The sequence below is a fragment of the Tachypleus tridentatus genome, chromosome 13, assembly GCF_004210375.1.
Source record: "Tachypleus tridentatus isolate NWPU-2018 chromosome 13, ASM421037v1, whole genome shotgun sequence".
Classification (NCBI taxonomy): domain Eukaryota; kingdom Metazoa; phylum Arthropoda; class Merostomata; order Xiphosura; family Limulidae; genus Tachypleus; species Tachypleus tridentatus.
The window spans coordinates 142,417,271-142,435,064 of record NC_134837.1 but is presented as its reverse complement, the minus strand read 5'-3'; the positions used below and the strand labels follow the sequence as shown (position 1 = coordinate 142,435,064).

General features: G+C 33.2%; 1 long non-coding RNA gene across 1 annotated transcript in view; it reads left to right on the top strand.

Moving 5' to 3' along the window:
- Positions 1-1,752: 1,752 nt before the first annotated feature.
- Positions 1,753-17,794, top strand: part of LOC143240097 (uncharacterized) — a 29,066-nt gene continuing 13,024 nt past the window's right edge. The window contains exons 1-2 of the long non-coding RNA XR_013021570.1: positions 1,753-1,993; positions 5,278-5,344. This is a non-coding gene — a long non-coding RNA (uncharacterized LOC143240097). The remainder of the gene's footprint in view (positions 1,994-5,277; positions 5,345-17,794) is intronic.

Below are 17,794 nucleotides of genomic sequence, written 5' to 3'. Positions count from 1 at the left end.
AAATAATAGATATCATCTTCAGCGTGATGAATTCTGACAAAAGAAATAAATTAGTAAAACCGTATCTTACCTTTGTTTGTTATGCGCTCTATGTGATTTAGTCTTTTTTTCAAAACCTGGCTTAATCTTTAAAGTTATTAAGGATTATGTTTCATCCATAACAATCAGCATACACATTATTTTCAGCTTTATTGATAGTTTGTGTTATAAGCATAAAGATAGACGATGAGCTATCTGCGCTGTGCCATTCAGATTTTAGCATATAAATTCTCAAGCTCATCTTTGAGTATTGGAGGGGGGGGGGGTCCTTTATCTTTACTCACTGTATGATACCAATGAAGAGTGTTTAATCTCTTTAATTCATTAAATTACCAAATAAATCCGAAAATATGATGTATTAAATTCACATTAGCAGCCAGTTGAAGCTCAAGTAAATTGAAGTCCAGTTTATCGCTTCAAAAAGACCTAGTAGGATATAGTTTCATATACTTATTAAACAAAACTAACATCGTATATTTATACATGTTAAATATATTTATGTTTTCAAATGCATATACTTTGTAAAAAAGGAGAGAAGGATGTTAGATATGTTTCTATGGTTTTACATAAAAACAGTCATGCTTAATAACGTCAACTTGATTGATGTACGTAACAACCAACAGGGTTTCCAGTATAATAAAAGACATCGCTTTGTACCATTAATAGTTTAGGACACCTGATGATTACATTAAAAAGTGAATTCTTGTGTTATCTCTTTGGCTGTTTGTTTGTTTTGTTTTTTGAATTTCGCGCAAAGCTACTTGAGGGCTATCTACGCTAGCCTTCCCTAATTTAGCAGTGTAAGACTAGAGGCAAGGCAGCTAGTCATCACCACCCACCGCCAACTCTTGGTATACTCTTTTACCAACTAATAGTGGGATTGACCACAATATTATAACACTCCCATGGCTGAAAGGGCGAGCATGTTTGGTGTGAACGGGATTCGAACCAGCGACCCTCAGATTACGAGTCGAACGCCTTAACCCATCTGGCCTTGCTAAGCCAAAATGTTCTCTTCTCATATAATTTGTTTTAAAAATACAAATAATTTGCAACAGTTTTAAAATGATAACTGAAGGTAAACGTTCTGTTATTTTACGAAAAAATAATCTATCAATCCATAAACAACACAGTAACATTTTTATCACTTTTCAATGGACTCCAAAAATGTTATTACATTTATTTTTAGTAAAGATAACCTCAGATCCACAGATAATCACAGACATGTGAGATAAAATAACCTATTACTAACACTATTCATTGGGTTGGAATACAAATATAGATTTAAAAAACACGAAAAACATTCATCGTTATTATGTTTTTTGTCTATCGCTATAGAGAACGCAATTAAACACAAGCAGTTGTAAAGAAACTCTTTTCACCAAAGAAAATTTCCATTATTCACTTTTTTAATTCTTGCTTTTTAATAACTATTATTGAGTCAGACTTGTCTAGGTAACGTTATCATTGATATAAAAATGATTTATGTATGGCTTCTTTAATATATATAATGGATGGATACAGTTTTATTACTTCAGTGTTTCATTTAACCAGTGAAATGTCTGGAGTCTCTCATCAGAATGCTAGTAGGTACCACTGCTGGTGTTTACTGAACTTCATGAGAACGAGGATAATTTACTCACATCCCATTGGCTAGCTGTATTTTATGGCTTTCTCAAGTTACTATGGCGACGAAATCCAACAGTAACGAAACCAAAATAAACTGGTAATTTACGCTGCTTATTTTATAGAAAAGGTCGACTTAGTAATTAGGGATAACTGTAAGAGAAGTTAGAATTTACAATTTTCAATTATTTCAAAATGTAAACTTTTAAAGTGCGTCTAATGAGCGCCATACTCGCCAAAGGTTTTCAATTACGTCGTGAAACATATTTGATGTAAGCCTTACTCAGCTAAATCTCTATAACTCAGATCGTTCAATTTGTATGCAAAGGTAAGAAGAAAACAGATTAATCACGATCTATTTATCTATATAAGAGCATATATTTAAGAATGGTAAGTTTATACATTACTCTAGCTGAAAGTATCTGACTTCGTATTTCTCGGTATTTGGAGGTAATTATAGTAGATAATGGCTACCAAAACACAAAGTAAAAACAAACTGACTACACAGTGAGGCTTAGTTTACTTTGTCTCACATTATAAACCTTTGAGTCCAAAGTTGACGAGCTTTTCGCTCACGCCAGGATCAGTTATGCAGGCAAACACTTCTTTTTTTATAAGTTAGCACTAAACCAATATAGGCTCAAGTTAGCAATTCAGTATATATCTTTCCACACTAGCTGTAGCTTGCAGAACACCATCTTCAACCATTAATTTTAGTATGGATGTTAAAACAAGCTGTATTTATGAATTGGATGACACTTAAGCTGTTAAAATAACGTTACTTTTTGTAGTAAATTCTCAAATTTCCCTCCATAATTAATTTGATAGGTATATTTATATGTTAGTTGTTGAGTCATTTTCAGGATATATTCATCAGTACGCTACTTTGTTAATTTTACGGATCGCTTAAAATAATCAATTCTGGCTGGTAAATATATGTAAAAAATACACTTTATTAGCGAAGAGAATATTTACTTTATTAATTACGTTTATATATACTTTTTTACACACAGAGCTATCATGTTCATTAGAATGTCCCTGTTTTATGAATATCTTAATACTAAGCAGACCGTCATCGTTCTAAGCAAGCATGTTTTTATTGGAACGTTTTCAGTTTGGTTATCTCCTCAGTCAAGTACATTTTGCTCATCTTTTCACGTTTTACACGACATTTTTGTGTATTTTAGTTGTTTATTTTAGAGCAAAGCCTCACGTAGCTATCTTTTGTGTCCACCACGGGGAATCGAGCCACAAATGTTAGAGTTGTAAATTCGTTGACTGACACTATTTCATCGGGAGACGTGTAATTGACAATTATAAATTTGAAAAAATGTTTCGTAAAAATCTTACACATCAGCTTGATTGGGCAGTTTTTACTATTGTTTCTTATTAAATAAACTGCGCTAAACATTATTATTTATTTGAGAAATAATCACGAAGCAAAATACTAACTTATTTCTATTAGCCCATTTCTTACGAATTCCATGTTTTTATTTATACAGTGTTACTTATATAACACTATTTCAAACACTCACCTTTATTACATTTGATTAAACAAATCAGAAATTAAAAAGAAATAAACATATTGTAATAAATAACATATACATGTTTTTATTTTACATTTATTTACTTATGGAACAATTCAAAGAAGTGTTACTGCAAACTCGTTACCGAAATGTGAATTTAAAATAGTTATGATTTGTATAAAAATAGTTGTTTAGATGTATCCATATTAAAATTCAAAATTGTAATATTAATTATATTTAGATATACTTACATTTTTAACTTATTCGGTTTTTTTTCTATCACTAATACAGCTATAACGTTCATTGTGTATGTTTCAGTCATCTTATTTGATAATCTCTTCTGTTTTTTTACCATCAAAAACTACTAATTAACTGATTAATGAGTTTTAGCTTTATAACTGAAAACTAGGATGTTGTTTGTTTATTTTATTTTTCACTTACGTATTATAAAATAAAACAAGAGATATACATTCGAACCAAAATATTAGGTTTACCTTTTATTCATAAACTTTGTATTGTACACCAACAAGTGATACGTAGTTACTGAGCATGTAACAACCAAAAAACTCAAGTGATTCAGCGTATTAGATGTAACAAGAGTCACACTTTTATTTTAATCATTTAATTTGCATTGCTATATTGCAATCGCACTGATATTACTGTTATACAAGCACGTTAGTGAATCTTGGGATAAAATTATCTGGAATTTTGAATGGTAATGATTTGTTCTGAGACAGCAAATTAAATTATAAATGCAAAATATAAAAGAAAACTAGGATAAGATTGAGCTTGAACCTCCCTGGTTATATACGTATAATCAATACGTCTAAAACATCAACTGAGCATGACAACTTTTTTTTTCTACTGAAAAGTAAAGCTTGAGAAATTACAACCTTTTAATTTGCGGTTTAATATAATTACATTTTAAACATTAATAACAAATATTTCCAGTCTGAATTATATTTGTTATTATTCAAGTATGCAAATTAATCAGGACACGTCGTTATACGTTTACATTAGACTTCAACAAAAATAAGTTAGGCTTACCTTTACACACATTGCTTTATTAAATATGTTACACATATATTGAGATTATGTTAAATTTACCAAAATATTAGGCTAGCTTTGTGTTTACTTAAATAAAATAACCACACAAGATGTTTGTCATAGTAAAGCCACATAAACTATCTGCTGTGTCCAACGAGTGGAACCGAGTCCAGAGTTTAGCGTTGTAAATCTGAAGACTTACCGCTGTCCTAGCGGGAGATACTATAACCAACACAAGACTGACAAAATAACATGATTCAACAGGAGTCACAAACTTTTCACATTCATTTACATTATAAAGCAACCACTGGACTTTATTGTTGTGTTACAGAACTTTGCTTTTAAGGTAAATATGCATGCAATTCGAAATGAGAATAATTTTTGAAAGATCAATGAAATTATAAGTCCGTATTTTGAGTGTCTGTAGTGTAATATGTTACATTTATTATTTGGAAATAGTCAAAAATCGATCCTTTTCTTCGAAATATTCCAGAAACAGGTGTGTAGGTTACCTACACTTTTGAAACTCGAGTGTTCATTCTTGTGTTCAGTGTCGCGAGAAGACTGTTAAAGAAGTATTTTATTAAATGTAGTTCCTGTAGAGAAAGTTAGTAGAAAACTTAGAAGACTTGAGAATAAACCACATCTCTGGAAATATTTCTGTAATTTCTTGATTAGTTGTTTTCGTTTTGAAAATGTTTTTTTGTATATTTGTGTAAAGCTATGGACGCTTCATCTATAACGAGACGTCAGAAAAGCCTAGTTATATTTTAAGCAATTGCAAAATGTTTGATGACTCGAATTATTATATACTGAATATTATTATTACGTTTATTGTATTTAGACAACGTAATTAAATAAAAGAGCTTGTTTTTATTGAAAAAAAACCCGACTATTTATTAGGTATGACTTTATCTTGACCAAAATTAATATCAACAACATAATATTATCTAGTCTGAATTGGTGTCATTTTTATTTGTCAGGTTGAGCGTTAACAATAAATATGTCAGTTTTTTCTTTGTTTTTTTACGATTTATAGGCGGAATTGGTGACTACTGCAGTCGGCAAGATATGGTATCAAAAGAAATGTAAAAAGTATCAGTCAGGTTGGAAATAATAATATATATATATATGTGTGTGTGTGTATTATGAAACTTTCTAATCAACAATAAAAAACTAAAATTCTGCGATAAAAGAAAGTAGCATTGTCGTTTTTTTCTCAAACTATTGTCTCTTAACAAACTGGCCAGGTGGGTTAAGGCGTTCCACTCGTAATCTGAAGGTCGCGGGTTCGAATCCCCCTCGCACCAAACATGCTCGCCCTTTCAGCGGTGGGTGCGTTATAATGTGTCGGGCAATCAACTAAATAAGTAGCCCAAGAGGTGAAGGTGGGTGGTGATGACTAGCTGCCTTCCTTTTAGTCTTACACTACTAAATTAAGGACGACTAGCGCAGATAGCCCTCGTGTAGTTTTTCGCGAAATTCCAAAACAAACAAACCTTAACAAACTTTTTCAAAATTAACAGCGTAAAAATTGGCGGAAAACTAAATGAAATATGATTTTTAAAACTCAAACTGGATAGTATGGTTAGTAAGTTTTTACTAATAGCTATTAAAGAGTTTCTACTATAGAAAAAAAATCAAGAAATCTCAATGACACATCCTAGTCTGGAATGGATTAAGCTGAGATCCAAAAAAAAAAGAACAAGTGTAAATTGTTTGATCGACTGATGAGTTTTTTGTGACAAAGAGTCAGTAAGTAGGAAGTACACAGCCATAATCAAGATTGAATCTGTTCACAATTAGCCAAAGGTAAGATGATTTTGAGGAATTCTTTGAGTGTACTTTTACTATTTTTATCTTGTAAGATCATTCCCTGCAATAGCTCTTCCTCTATACAAACAACTAAACAAATCAAACAAATTTTGCCATACAGCTAATTGTGAACAAGCTTTCAACAAACTGAAAAAAACCGAACCATTACTTTTGTTTTAACCCTTGAAGGTTCACTTGTATTAAATTGTATAGTGAAATCAGTGTTGTCACAAATATAATATGGAAAACATATACAATAACAAGGCAATAAATATCACAGAAGGGAAATGTTGAACAACTCGGGAAATAATTTTAGAGCGCTGAGTCATTCTGTCATTATCTATATGGACAAAAGATCACCTGCTATAGGTGTAGTAAGCTTTGAAATGGCTGATGAATTCCTTCAATCTAGAAGTCGAATAGCAAGATGGCTCCAGAAACTTCAAAGTACGACTTAAACACAGTACGTCATTCTGGACAAAGTCATCAAAATACTGATTAAGTATTCTGAAGATCTCGTATTACTGATGATTGTAACCGCTGTGAAAAGAGAGAAGCAACGATAATTAAGTGGACAAACTAAAGTGTAACAACGCAGAATCTAAGGTGGACCATCCACAAATTACACTTTAATTGGATGCCAAAACAGTTTATTTTCGTTCAAAGTTGTATCTGTTTTAACTTAAAGCTTCAGTTACTTGTTTGCAGTAACATTTCTTTGATTGTGTTACTATAAATGAATACAAAACAGCTATACCTTCTATTATTACTCATTTTTTTGCGAGTTTGTCATTTTTGAATTTTTTATACGTGTCTCTCATTTATGTATATGATATGACTAATTAATAAAATAAGAAATAATTAAAAATAAACGTCATATATGGGAAATAACTTAATTAAAATGTACTCGTTTCAACTAAGAAACTAAAAGGCAAGTAGTAAGTTTTTGTACGTGAATATTTCTTAAATAAATGATAATGCTTTTGAGTTACTTATGAATAACTAACAACTATTATTGAGTGCTAAGTCAGATTCACTTATGAATCACAATTATGTACTGTGAGTTGTCTGTGAGTTTCTAAGTACTCCGCACTCTCTTTAACACTAAGTATAGTAACAAAAGACAACAACAACAATCAACAAACACACACACAAAACTCTTAACTCTGTCCGTAGACAAGATTATGGGTATATAGGCAAGAGGTAACATTTATCTCGCTTTTTCGAAACTTAGAATCGTGGGATTAGTGTGTACACGACACTGACAATAATTACGTCAGGTTTATTTACCTTTCCCTAATCCCGCCAATTTTTTAATCTTTATTCATTTTATGTTTTTCATTGGAAAACTTCGTCATCATGAAAAACTGTAGGATTTGCTTCCAAAAGATACGAATAAATTATGCATGAAATGCAAAAGAGGAAATATATTAAGGATAATAAGTGTATGAAAAATATATTTTTGGTTAGAATGATGCTTCTACTGATAGCTGTTTTGAAAATGAACATGATTCTAATTATGAAAATGCTCATTTTTAACAGACCAAAAGAAAAATTAGTCCCAGTGACGGTGGTAACCCTAGAAGAAAAGTATCTACAGCAAAAGTAGTTCCTGAAAATAAGTATTATCTTATGTGAGATACTAAATGGTATGATATACATATATATATTTCTAAAAGTCCCAGGTGATAACACCAAGAGATTCCTGAAATAATCAAACATTCTAGTATTTAAATGTATGCTTTAAAAAAGGCTTAAATAATTTACGACAAATTCTTATTAAGTTTTAAAGCATATCGAGAGGAGTATTTAAAATATCTGGTCGTTTGTTTGAAATTAAGCGTAAAGAAAAACAATGGGCTGTTTGTGCTCTGCCCACCACGGACATCGAAACTTGGATTCTAGTGTTGTAAGTCCGCAGACATACCGCTGTGCTATTAGGGGGTTATCTAAAACGTATTAATACTCTAACAGCAGTGCTATAGTCCGTTTGACAAGGCCCGGTATGGCCAGGTGGTTAAGGCACTCGACTCGTAATCGTAGTCGCAGGTTCGAATCCCCGTCACACCAAACATGCCCGCCCTTTCAGCCGTATGGGGTGTTATAATGTCACGATTAATCCCACTATTCGTTGGTAAAAAAGTAGCCCAAGAGTTGGCGGTGGGTGGTGACGACAAGCTGCCTTCCCTCTTGTCTTACACTGCAAAATTAAGAACGGATAGCGCAGATAGTTTTCGTGTAACTTTGCGAGAAATTCAAAAGAAACCAAACACAAACCCATTGACAAATGCATCTTAACAGTGGAACAAAAATTAATAGAAACGAATATAACAAACTGATAGATATCCAAGTTGATTTGAAAAAAATAAAATGTTTATTGAATAGATTACGTGATTGAATGTTAGATTAGTGGTTTTAAACTAAAATCGTCCATCAATTATGGACGGATCTTCTTGGACTTATTATGTTATACGTAATAATATAATATATATAAAAATAAACACTTTTGTAAAAAAATATTAATTTAATGATGACATCAATTACTCAGACACGTGAAATAAGAGTGTCGATTCCACCTTCAATTGTTGAATTTATCCACGTAAAATAATCTCATATAGCGTAGCGTAGTGGATCGTACACACATTATCATTCTGCTATCTTCCACGTATGCATACAAACGTATATATCTACTTCGTGTAGAATAAATATTTTGTTCTCTATCTCTTACACTATTCGGGTACAAACAATTCAAATGTTTAACTAATCCACTGGTTAATAAATCATCATAATATATGGTGAACTATAGGCAAGAAAATTGCACTTTAGACTTTTCTGATTGCATTAACATCATTGGACTTCTTCTTAAGATGAAGTCACGTGATTTGATAAAGGATGTAGGAAGAAATAAATATTGTTTTAAAATGTTATTTTTTAAACAGTACTATGATTCTCTATACTCTGTACTTATTTCTATCGATATCGTTGTGTTTAGCATGAAGCTTCCTTTACGAATTACTTAGTGTTATGTATTGCAAATTATTATACTATGGCTTCAAACTGTATTATAATTGTGTTTAGATTTATTGAAATTTAGTTTTCAACATATTACAGAATCAATTCAGTATACAGTCATAAACCTGGTAACGTACGTAGGTTTTGGTTGACAAGCACAAGAGGAGCTTCCTTTGGTAGTGGCCTGGCATGGCCTAGCGCGTTAAGGCGTGCGCTTCGTAATCTGAGGGTCGCGGGTTCGCGCCCGAGTCGCGCCAAACATGCTCGCCCTCCCAGCCGTTGGGGCGTTATAGTGTGACGGTCAATCCCACTATTCGTTGGTAAAAGAGTAGCCCAAGAGTTGGCGGTGGGTGGTGATGACTAGCTGCCTACCTTCTAGTCTTACACTGCTAAATTATGGACGGATAGCACAGATAGCCGTCGAGTAGCTTTGTGCAAAATTCCAAAACAAACAAACAATCCTTTGGTAGCACAAAATACAATTACTGTTTGCACAACAAAATGGAATTCAACGATTCTCACATAACATTCATTGATATATAATTATTTTAATGGAATATTAGATTGTTTGAAGAAGTAATATATATATATATAAAGCATGTTTGATAGTAGCTATTCTAATAAAATAGATCTAATTTCACTTAATGGGTTTCTTAGGAATATGAAACACAGAGTCAAAACAAACTTGATCAGTGAATAGAAGATCTATTGAGGATTATTTGTTAAAATAAATACGTATTTGCCAATACGCAAATATTCAGAATTAATGCTTAAAACACTGACCTGGCATGGCTAGGTGGTTAAGGCACTCGACTCATAATCCGAGGGTCGCGTGTTGGAATCCCCGCTACAACAAACATGCTCGCCCTTTCAGCCGTAGGGGCGTTATAATGTTACGGCCAATCCCACTATTCGTTGGTAAAAGAGTAGCCCAAGAGTTGGCGGTGGGTGATGATGATTAGCTGCCTACCTTCTAGTCTTACACTGCTAAATTATGGACGGATAGCGCAGATAGCCCTCAAGTAGCTTTGTGCGAAATTCCAAAACAAACCTTTCCGTTTTCTTTTGTTTATGTTTGTATGTAACAAATTCATTTTCTAGCCTTTAATTTTATTACTATGGTAACCACTTTCTATTTTTCTTCCTTTTTCCCTTTGTTACAAACTGAAACTACTATTTCTCTCTTGAATTTTAAGATTTTAAGATTACTTGCTATTTCGGATTTCGTAAGTTGGTAGTTGATAAGCACTTACGTTCCATCCTGAATGCGTTACTATGTAGTTACCACCTACATTTCTTCTTGACCAGAATTAATTTGTGGTGCCCACCTACTTTCCTTCTGGAGTGAGTTACATTGTGATAAACCCTTACTTTACTTTTTGAGTAAGTCACTTTGTAATAACTATGTACTTTCCTTCCTTCCTGAGTTACGTTGTAATAACTAACTATTTTCTCTCCTAAGTCCCCCGCTGGTACAGGGGTAAGTCTACGGATTTACAACCCTAAAATCAGGGATTCGATTTCCCCGGTGAACTCAGCAAATAGCCCGATGTGGTTTTGCTATAAGAAAATACACACACACACTTCTCTTCTAAATGTGTTTCTGTGTAACATCTTTTATGTTTTTCTAGACAACTTTAACGTCATCAACGTTTTCACCCTCAATTTCATTTCTAAATAAATCATTTTTCTATCTGCTGACCCAGCACGTTTTAAGAATTAATTTTTATTTTTTTAACTTTTAAATTTTGCAACTCTTTGTTCTTCCAAGTCCATCTTGGTTATTATAGTGATTATTACACATTTACCCTTCTGTCGAGGAAAGTTTCTATGACTGCACTGCCAACAAAACACTTCTTGATATGCAAACTATTGTAGTTAATCTTGGCATATTAATAATTAGAAAGTGCCTGAACTTTAACATACACACACCTACACACCTGTTATATGTTATTCTTGGTACTTTGCGTATCATGTTGTTGTTACATGACTAATTTGGTATGCTAACCCACCGACTCCTTTTTCTCTTACCAGTAGATAATTCTTACCAAGTCCCTATTTTTGACTTTTGCTTTCCATTTAAGGCCCGGCATGGCCAAATGGTTAAGGCGCTCGACTCGTAATCTGAGGGTCGGGGGTTCGAATCCCTGTCACACTAAACATGCTCGCTCTTTCAACCGTGGGGTGTTATAATGTGACGGTCAATCCCCCTATTCTTTGATAAAAGAGTAGCCCAAGAGTTGGCGGTGGGTGTTGATGATTAGCTGCCTTCCCTTTAGTCTTACACTACTAAATTAGGAAAGGCTAGCGCCGATAGCCCTCGTGTAGCTTTGAGCGAAATTCAAAACAAATAAACTTTTGCGTTTACGTGGTGTCGGAGAAAAAAAAATTGAAACTTTTTGTCGAAGCGATAATAACAACTGTATTAACCTTGATCTCAAAATGTTTTTTATTCTGAAATAAGTTAAGAACAAAGTTTATATCAGGTTTTGCGAAATTTCTATAATTTATCTGCAAAGTATCGCGCAAATAGTAGCGCATATCAAAATAAAACCCAGTTAACACGAGTGTAAGTATCGATAAATTAACTTCACGCTATTTTACGTTTAAGCTGACTCGAAATTTTAGGTATTAAACACATTCATTATGTTACTTACAAAATTTGCTGACGTTTGTGATGATACTCGCTTACTAATAACACGGGTATTGGATGACTTTTGATTAAAATATAATAATCAAAATTTACATATATGACAAATAAGGAAGCACAATATTATACGATATTCTTGCCACACCTAACACGCTTTGAATTTCTAGCCCATATATGTATAGGGACAGTATTCTCCTCTCTTCGCTATTGCTAAGTGGTGATTGGCTAATCATAGCGAAAGACAGCAAACAAATACCCACCACTATGCTGAATTGTGATAACAGCACAATTTTGTTTGTTTGTTTGTTTGGGAATTTCGCACAAAGCTACTCGAGGGCTATCTGTGCTAGCCGTCCCTAATTTAGCAGTGTAAGACTAGAGGGAAGGCAGCTAGTCATCACCACCCACCGCCAACTCCTGGGCTACTCTTTTACCAATGAATAGTGGGACTGACCGTCACATTATACACCCCCACGGCTGGGAGGGCGAGCATGTTTAGCGCGACGCGGGCGCGAACCCGCGACCCTCAGATTACGAGTCGCACGCCTTACGCGCTAGGCCATGCCGGGCCGATAACAGCACAAATAGTATATACAAGTAACATTAATAAGTGAGAAGTGGTCACTTGTGGTCACAGAATTGACGTTTATGAAGTCAGTGCAAAATATAACACTACCATCTAGTTTGGGCGCAAGAACACGAGGTGAACTCTAGCTACTTTGACTCGTTTGTATAATGTCAAATTCCATCATGTATTCAATTTTATTTTTTATCGGTTATCACTCTCTACGGATGTTACTTTATAGGCTTAGAATCACTAACACCAACATAATGAAACAACATAGTTAGTAGTTTTACTTGGAGTAGGCTTGGAATCTCTAACACCAACATCACGAAACAACTTAGATGTCTTACGCTGATCACCATTCGCCTAGCGCGTAAGGCGTGCGACTCGTAATCTGAGGGTCGTGGGTTTGCGCCCGCGTCGCGCCAAACATGCTCGCCCTCCCAGCCGTGGGGGCGTTATAATGTGATGGTCAATCTCACTATTCGTTGGTAAACGAGTAGCCCAAGAGTTGGCGGTGAGTGGTGATGACTAGCTGCCTTCCCTCTAGTCTTACACTGCTAAATTAGGGACGGTGAAGAATCCGCAAGCGATTGCGGCCCTATGCTCCTAGATGGAATCTAATGGTGATAACTAACTAACTAACTCTGATCATCAGTGAACAGCTATTTATATTTGACAACTGTTCTTTATCAGTTGAATTTAAACGTCCCAGTTTCGTATTCAAATTTTCTAAGATTTCAAAGTTATTTTTAGTTTTCACAACATTTATGTTTTTAATATCATTTTCGGTAATCATACTTTTATTCATCATACTGGTTTCATCCACATCTTTGACAGTTGCTACGACAGATGGCTCATTATGATTGTAGTATGGCTTTAGCATATTGATGTGACACCACTGAATAGATTTGCGATGATCAGGTATTTCTATAACAAAATCAAAATCATTCATTTTTTTACCACCTGATATGGACAATGAAATTTGGCTTGCAAAGGATGTCCTATGATTGGTTGTAACACAAAATACTATCACCTTGCTTAAAAGACTGTTCATTAAAATTTTTATCATACCATGTTTTCATTTCACCCTGTGCTGAGTTTAAAGTCTTACTTTAAACATGGAAACATAATATAGCAATTTCAACTCCTCTGACTCTTCGCTTAACTTGGTTTCCTTAATCAACTGCATAGTTCGACCAAATATTAACTCAAATGAACTGAAACCAAGTGATTGCTGTACCAACTCATAAACAGCAAACAACAATGAAGAAATGCTCTCATACCATTCATTCTTATGACAGCGGATTTTAATCTTAGTCTTCGAAGTAGAGAGAAGTTATTCCAGACCCCCATGAGACTGGGTCATATGCATTAGACTTGATCTATTTGGCTCCCATTTAGTGTAAAACTTGGTGAAAAAGACCACACATAAAATTTCATGATCATGTCGCACTTCATTTGGAAGACCAGTTAAGGTACATAATTGGATTAAAGTTTTTAAAGGACTGTGTGCTGTAATACTTATAAATTGGAATGGCTTTGAGAAATCTGGTGGATGAATACTTAATTGTCAATGGCTATTTATTTTCAGATTTAGTTTTTGTTAATGGACCAACACAATCATTAATAACTTTGCTGAATGGTTCATTAAATGCAGGAACTAGCTGAAGGAGATTAACAGGAACAGGAACACTAGGTTTACCAGCCATCTGATATGTGTGTCAAGTTTTACAAAATTCAGACACATCGTGTCTAAAACCTGGCCAAAAATCACTAAGCTGAAATGAGAGTAAGGAAGAAATTCGTATATACACGTGGAAGGGGAGTAAGGAACTCAGGAACACACAACAATTAGTTATACACACGATTCTCTTTATTAATCTTGTGTTTGATATTTACAGCAGGCCTTTTATACCAGAACAATATACTTACTAGCCAATTTTACACTATTATATTAGTCCCACGAAAATACAGACACAGTCGAATTTATTTTGTATCGTGTTAGTTAATTTAGAATGTCTTTTTCTGCTATCACGAGACGTAAAACACCCTTAAGGACAGATATGGAGCTCTAATCTTTGCAAATACCATTTCTATTTAATAACATGAACTTCATTCGTTCCCCTGGAAACAATATTCAAAAATAAGTTGTCAAGCGATCAAACAATTTCGTGCTCAGTGGAAGAATAATATTTTTTTCAACAGAAGTCACAGAAGTTTTTTTTTAAGTATGTATTTAAAAAGGTAAACTGCGTTTGTATGTTCGGTAGTTTGCATGATATTGCATAAAAATAAGACTGACAATAACTTGTAACAAATACTATGTTTGTACAAGTTTTCACTGAGAAGAATATAACATTTCAACCGCACACTTTGCGTGACTCACGCTGCTGCCAATATCGTTCTTTATATACCAGAACAAAAAATTACTTATAATTCGTGAACTTTATACACAGTATAAGTCAATTATGACTTAGAATTCAAAAGAAAGATTTCCAAATTTTCTGAACTTAACGTAACCATAGGGATATTCACCATTTTACATTTTTTTCATATGTTTGTGTATGAGTATTATTTTTGTATATTTCCTGGCGTATGTTTGATTGTGTTGTTTTTAGATATTTCCTGGTTATATAACAATGTTATTTTTGTATATTTCCTGGCGTATGTTTGATAGTGTTGTTTTTAGATATTTCCTGGTTATATAACAGTGTTATTTTTGTATATTTCCTGGCGTATGTTTGATAGTGTTGTTTTTAGATATTTCCTGGTTATATAACAGTGTTATTTTTGTATATTTCCTGGCGTATGTTTGATAGTGTTGTTTTTAGATATTTCCTGGTTATATAACAGTGTTATTTTTGTATATTTCCTGGCGTATGTTTGATAGTGTTGTTTTTAGATATTTCCTGGTTATGTAACAGTGTTATTTTTGTTTTTGGACATTCCGTATTGAATGTGTGACAGTCTTATTATTAGTTATTTCTTGTATGTGTGACAGTTTTGTTATTGTTGTTTTTAGATTTTACATTCATGTAACGTGATAGCGTTGTTTTGAGATTTTCTTGGCATAGATGAAACAGTGCTGTTCTGTTTTCGGACTTTTGTTACACTGTTGAACGGTGTTATTTTCTGGTTTTTCTCTGGGATACGTGTGTGACTGTTTTAGATTTTCTTTGGTTCATAGGTGAAAACAGCCATCAGTCTCACAAATCGTTAAAAAGTAATGTTGTACACACGCGTGACAATCGTATTGAACAAGTAACACTCTCACACAGAACTTTCTTCTTATGAAAACAAAACTAAGTATTTGACGTTAAAAAACGTATTCAAAGCAGTATGTCTCACTTTATATTTGAATTTTAATAGTTGACAATGCTATCTTTTTAAAATATCTGTTTGAACTTCCTATTAAAGTTCTTAAGTTTTGATATGGTTTTGTTGCAAACGAAACTTATGTTATTGACAAAATGCAATCACAAAAAAAATTCCCCTTAAAATCAAGGCTTCAGTGCTAAAATAATAATCAAATATAATTAATATACTAAATAAAAGTTTTTAGAATTAGTGCAAAACTAACTTGCCGGATTTATGGAAAATGTGTGGATCACAGTCAATTCAACAAATTTTCCCATATTATAAATAACCAATAACTGTAGATTCAGTGCGGAAACTGTCTGCTGGATATAAGGAATGTGTATAGATTAGAACTACCCTGTCTAATTATTCAGTAAAGAGACATTATGGATGAAAACCTGGTTACATCCATCACATGCACAACATTCATGAGTTAAAATACACAAACAACTGAAATTTCCGTATCAGATGAAACGCGGCTTGGATCGACCGTCGAAATGAACATTACTATTTCCCTCGTGATTAGTGCTAACGGGTGTGTTCCTATTATGGTAATACCTAATACAAGCAAGCTACCATGCTACTCTTTCCTCTAGGCTACGCAGTCATTAAACAGTTAGTTCTAACGTTATCAATCTTGTCCCACGACAAAAGGACTTATCGTCCCACTAGTCTAGTTAATTACTTCAATTTCCCTTAATGGAAGCAGCATAACCTATTATAACATACAAAGTAGAAAACGAAGCAGTAATCAATTAGGTATTCTGAAGAAGGTATAAGACAGGTATGAGATAATGCAGACGTATATACTGATGAAGACAATTTTCTATGAAAACACATGAAATTGACGTAAAAATACCCAAGTAAAGTTCACGTAGGGTTAAAGGACATATTGAATGCGAGTTTCGTTACCCTTTGTTATAGAACCCATAACATAGTATTATATAACCTCGTACAATGTAATTACGTAGAGTTAAGCCTAAATAAATTTACTTATTTCTCTACTTTTGAAGATGCTAGAAACGCAAGACTGTTCTGTTTCTGTAATAGTTATGATCGTTCGTAAGACAATTTAATTTTGATATTTAAGTTACTCATTACTTATATTCGATTTCCGAAGTACAGGATTACTAAATGTCCAGCAAACAGTTCTGTAAATGTTATATATGGGTGTAATCCATAGGTGAAGCTCACTGAAAAGATGAACAACCACTAACCAAACAGAGGAAGGGAACTATACTATGCATGCTGGATTATGTTTATGTTTTCAAAAAGGTGTATAGACAAAAGATCTCAAACTATAGAGATCAATGGGATTCTATACAACATATCCAATGGATCTCTTTTTTCTAAAAGATCCTAAGTGAAAGTATTAGTTCACTCTACTATGGTTATATTATATTAATATACACAGTATTAGTTCACTCTACTATGGTTATATTATATTAATATACACAGTATTAGTTCACTCTACTATGGTTATATTATATTAATATACACAGTATTAGTTCACTCTACTATGGTTATATTATATTAATATACACAGTATTAGTTCACTCTACTATGGTTATATTATATTAATATACACAGGATGATCCAACCAGAGATACTGCCATGAGTTTTATGGGGAAAAATATAATACACTAAATACTTTAAATATTTAATAATAACTGGAAGACGTGTAGAAGCTTAAAATTGACTTCGTTCAAATCCAGCTGTCCTAACTAACATTGTTACAATCCAGGTGTTCTATTTCAACGATTTACGTTTGTTTCTTTAGTGTATTATATTCAGTTCACACAAAATCACTGGGATATGTCTAGTTGGATCATTATTTATGTGTGTGTGTATAAAAAATATATACAGTAGTGATAAATTATTAAAACTTACCTTAGGCAAGTTAATAAATAAACCAGCGCTAAAAGTAATAAATTGTAAATTAAAAGAGTCAATCTTCTTTAAGAAACTGACTAGAAGTGCTTCATGCCGTATATTAACATACGGTTAGGTACCTTTATCGTTAAAAAGTGAGAACTTCAATCACAGATATTGGAACTAAAACTACAATCAACAAAGGAAATGAAACTAACTATTAATAAAATCTGAATACGAATAGTTACTTAGAAAACATAAGTTATCACCTTATGAAGATCC